We start from the raw sequence: 5,386 nt of genomic DNA, 5'->3' as shown, positions 1-5,386 counted from the left end.
AGAGAGAGAGAGAGAGAGAGAGAGAGAGAGAGAGAGAGATTAAGAACAATGAGCATTATGCAGCAAATATTTCCCAATGGGGGTTTCATGCCACTCTGAAATAATTAAAGGAAAGTCTGGATTAAGTGCATACCTAACACAGTGTGTTTGTTATCTTCCTCTTCCCAGCCACCAAGGAATTCCATGGCAGCAACTGCTCTTTCTGTATCCTCCAAGGTTACCCTTGAACTCTTCGGATGTGTATTTGCTGCTAAGTAGGAAAGGTGGAGGGCTACAATTCATAATTCATGATACCTCATTTAGCTTCTTTTCCCCATTAATTTTAAAGAGAGGGAACATGGTGTAGAGCAGTGGTGGCGGTGGTTGTTGAATCATTTTTAGTTGTGTCCAACTCCTTGTGACCCCATTTGAGATTTTCTTGGCAAGAACACTAGAGAGGTTTGCTGTTTCTTTTTCCAGTTCATTTGACAGATGAGGAAACTGAGGCAAATAGGGTGAAGGAACTTGCCCAGGTTCACACAGCTCATAAGTGTCTAAGGCCAGATTTGAACTCAGGAAATCTGAGGACAGATTTGAACTCAGGTGCTCCTGACTCCAGGCCTGGCACTCTATCCACTGACCTACCTAGCTACCCCAGAGCAGTGGTGTCCAACTCAAATAGAAATAGAAGCCATTAAACATTGCATAAGGATCCCTGCAAACAAGTATTTGATGCCTCTGCTGTAAAGGATAGAGAACTGGCTTCAAAGCTAGGAAGATCTGAGTTTAAGTCCTCCTTCTGACATATAGCAGCTATGTGACCCAGGGCACTGAAGTCATTTAATTTCTCAGTGCTGTAGGCATTTGTCTTAAGATTATAAATTGCAGGGGCAGTTAGGTGACACAGTGGATAGAATATTGGCCCTGGAGTCAGGCTGATCTTAGTTCAAATCCAGTCCCAGACACTTAACACTTATTATCTGCGTGACCCTGAGCATGTTGCTTAACCCTGAGTTCCTTGCAAAAAATAAAAATGTGTGTATAAGTATAAATTATATATATATATATATATATATATATACACACACACATATATACATACACACACACACATACACACACACATACATACACATATTGCAGAGAGGATGCTGCCATGACAGTACCATGACTGGAGGTTTACTCAGGTAAAAGTTCCCTATACCAATGAAATCCCAAGTCCAGGCACCATCCCCCATTTTGAAGCAGCATCAATATCACTGTGGTTTTCCATCTATCTATACATGGCTGTGTTCACAAGTGGAGGTATTTGGTGGCAGCACCCCATTAAATACCAATAGAACACAGCAAGAAGTATCTCTCAAACTAATTATTTACTTTTTAATGTTCTCTTTCACTATCCCTAGAGCCCCATTACTATGAGTTCTTGCATATGTCTCCAATTTGTGATGGCCATATAGGCAAATGACAATTGTTATGTTCTCTGGTAAACGGTAGTTTCTAATCATAAAAAAGGTTTATTGATATTTTTTGTTCCTGTGCCACAATGTAAAAATCATTTCCCAATACATCTCTCCCAACTCCATTTAACCCTTTCCTTGCTGCACCCCCTCTAAGCTGCTCCCTGCATTTGAACCCAAGCTCCCATATTAGGTCCCCAAACAGGCAAGACCTCACTTGGGTTCTACCAATAACTCCATGGTTGACTCGTCCTCCTTCTAGAGCTCATGAACCCCCACTAGTGTGTCTCTTATTAACAACCATCAAACAGGGTTACTTAGTTCTTAATAAAGTCATTTTATAGATAGCACAATAAGATCAATATAAAACAATCCCCCCCCATGAACCAGGGGCTCATTTTCCCATGAAAATACACAGTACACAGAGAAAGAGGGGGCTCAGACTTAAGCAAACAATGAGAGAAAAGCACATGTGTAGGATTGATGCACAGCAAGGAAAACTCATAACTTCTAGTACTGCAGGGCATGGAAGCCCTTTCTCCCTGTGAAGAGAGAATCTCTTTCCTGGAAGCAGGATGTCCCTCCAGTCACTCAGGCTATCTGTGGGAACAGACCCTCCAAACATCTTAGAGTGTGAATGATAAGATCCTTTAAAGTATGATGAATTCTTTATGGTTTAAACTACCAGTATAGTGTGATCTTCCTTTAGCGGAGGGATCTCCTATCTCTATACTTTTGCATTGGCTGTGTCTTATGCCTAGAATGCATGCCTCCACACTTAGACCTCAGAGAATCTCTCTCTCTTCCTTCTAGATACAGCTCACTCACTACCTTCGACATGAAGACTTTCTTGACCTTCTAACTCATAAAGCCCGGCTACGTCACATATAACTGTACTATATGCGTGTATATAATCTCCTTTTTATACTTATATATGTATTGTTGTCTCCCCCCGAAAAAAAGCTGTCTGAGAGTAAAGATTATTTCATTCTTTGTATTTACATCACCAGTGCCCAGTATTTATTTACATCACCTAGGCCAGTGCTTAATACATATTGTTTGTTGATTAACTTATTTAATTCATAAGACAGAAAGGAATTTATGCCATCTCTTGATGCGTAAAGTGCCCAAAGATTCAAAGGCAAATATGCCATGAGGACTGTACACTGCAGAACTTGCCCCAGAATTCTTAAGTGTTTAATAAATGCTTTTTGGCTTGACTTGACTTTCCCTCAAATACCTGAAGGTATTTTTGTGTTTTTCACATGCAGAGTAGACAGCTTGTAGCTCTCCTTCTTCACCTAATATCCTGTGGTGAAAACTGACGTCTTGGGTAATTTTAATGTTTTTTTAACAGGCCCTAACATTTTTCTAAGAAAACTGAAAATCTACAGAATGGCAAAGAGCAATAAAGGAATTCATTAATTCATTCAACATTCTATAAGCACTTACTGTACCCAGAGAACACTGCTGGGCACCAGGGAGAAGGAATAGTGGTCAGACCCAGGATTCCCTAGGCTCAGAGAATTTCTAGATGAGAAAAGCCCTTCACCAACGTAGGTCCTTGTACCTTATTGTCAGCTTATAGTCTTAATTAGAGTTGCCTAAAACAGTAGTTTTCAAAGTGTGGCCTATAGATGCCCTGAGGATCCATGAGGTCAAAACTATCATCAAAATAATACTAAGATGTTATATGCCTATTAAAATACTCCATTCTTTTCCAACTACATAATTGTGCGAGGGCAGATTTTCTTCATATACTTCACTCAAATCTATATATTACAAAGAATTGAATGCAAAAGTAGATATGACAATTCAGCCATTTTCTATTAAGCCAGACATTACAGAGATTTGCAAAAATATGCAAAACAATGCCATTCTTCTCATTAAAATCATTGGTTAATATAGTTCTGTTCTTTAAATATATTATTTATACTGACATGTAATGGGTTAATTATTATTTAAATTAATAAATATTTTTGAAATTTTTAATTTTTTTAATTTTTAATTTCTAATATAATATATATTGATAGATAACCCACATGAACAAAAGCTCTTTGGGATCCTCAATAAATTTTAAGTCTGTAAAGGAGTCTTAAGACCCCAAAATTTGAGAACTGCTGGCCTAATGCATCAAAGGGCTAAATTACTTGTCCACGGTCACACATCATACACACATCAGAAGCAAGACTAAAACCTAAGTCCTCTTAACTTGAAAGCTGGCTGACTCTCTCTCCATGGTACCAAGCTACCTCTTATCAATAAGGCCCCAGCAGAGACAAAAAATTCAGGTAAGATATAGGCTCCCCCCTCAGTGGTGTTTCCAGATTAGTAGATCAATAAGGAACAGCTGTAATATACAATATTACATGGCAAGGGCATCTAGAATCTGCAAAACATGGTGTTCTGTGATGTGTTTGAGGGAAAAAGTTATTGATTTTGAAGACTGATAATGATAGTGATATTGATTGTTATTGAGAATGAAGATCAGGAAAAGTTTCGTGGAGGAAGCAGCCTCCAAATCAAGCTTTAAATGGTAAATGGGGCACTTGTGGAACCGAATGTTTCAAACTAAAAGTTAATTAATTAAAAAATACAATAAAATAAAATGTGAAAGAAAAAAAAGTAAATGAGAATTTAATAGATGAAGAGTAGAGAGAAAGTGGATTTCCAGGCGCAAATAACAAGGTCGGCAGGTGTAAAGAGGTAGGAGAATTCAGGGCATGTTCAAGGGACAGAGAAACAGTCAAGATGGACTGAGAGAGAAAGTTTGTGGAATAATAGGAGATAAGCCTCCGTGTATATCAGCTCAATATGAAGCCAAGATGAAGTCAATCTAGATCTGGTCTAACTTCCATGCTAATGTGGATTATCTCTTCTCTACATCCCTGCAAATGGTCGTCTGGCTACTACTACAATACTTTCAGAGACAGGTAACTCATTATATTTCCAGTTATTTTTCTTCCAGTTAGAAAGATGAAGGATAAGTGGATGGAGAGAGTTAGCAAGTGAGCATTTAATGAGTGTTTACAAGGCGCCAGAAACCATACTATGTACTAGGGATACCAAAAAAAAAAGCTGGTCCCTACTCCCAAGGACTTCGTATTCTAATTTTGTTGCTGTTGTGCAGTCATCCGACTCTTCATGACCCCATTTTGGATTTTCTTGGCAACTGGAGTGGTTTTTCATTTCCTTGTCCAGTTCATTTTACAGATGAGGAAACTGAGGCAAACAGGGTTAAGTGACTTGCCCAGGGTCACACAGCCAGTAACTGTCTGAGGTCGGATTTGAACTCATGAAGATGAGTCCTCCTGATTCCAAGCTCAGCGCTCTACCCACTGAGCCACCTAGTTGCCCCAGAATAATAGGCAGGGCTATCCAAAAGCTAAGTGGGTTGTCTCGAGAGGTAGTGAGTTCCCCCTCCCTGGAAATCTTCGAACAAAAGCTGGATGCCTACTTGTAGAAGGGATTCTTGCTCCTGTATATTGGACTAGACCCTCTGGTGCCCTTTCCAATCCCTGGATATTGTGAGATGTGCTCTTCCTGGATATGAGGTCAGGCTTCTCCCAGGGGGAGGAAGCACGATGCCTCTGTTAGCATCATACCGGCTGCTCCGCTCACTGTGAAAAGACACCCACGAAGCCTGCACAGTCTCTCCCCTCTTTTTGAAGGGGAAAGTAAGAAGAGAGAGATTTTTAAGAATAAAGGAAGGGGCTCAGGAGACGCCGTTTGGGGAGTTCGGGCTGGTTGTTCTGTTTCTTTCCTCTGCAATGCCAGCTTTAATCATGACAGGAAGCACTTCATTTACTTGAGCTGCTAATTATATTCCATATTTGCAGGCAGCAAAACTAAGGATAATTTCCCTAGTCTGTTATTCATTCAGTTTGTGTGAACTGAGGCAATTCAGCCTATAACACTGAAAGGAAGGAAGGAAGGAAGGAAGGAAG

The 5,386-nt window shown here is 39.8% G+C and overlaps 1 protein-coding gene across 1 annotated transcript in view; it reads right to left on the bottom strand.

Moving 5' to 3' along the window:
* FRMD3 (FERM domain containing 3) overlaps positions 1–5,386 on the bottom strand; it is a 348,473-nt gene that overhangs the window by 98,068 nt on the left and 245,019 nt on the right. The window lies entirely within an intron of this gene.

This window comes from Petaurus breviceps, unplaced genomic scaffold, assembly GCF_028583685.1.
Source record: "Petaurus breviceps papuanus isolate PSGF00001 unplaced genomic scaffold, PetGlider_PUasm1.0 138, whole genome shotgun sequence".
Taxonomy (NCBI): Eukaryota; Metazoa; Chordata; class Mammalia; order Diprotodontia; family Petauridae; genus Petaurus; species Petaurus breviceps.
Note: the sequence above shows the minus strand (reverse complement) of the source record. Positions and strands in the feature narration are given on the sequence as shown.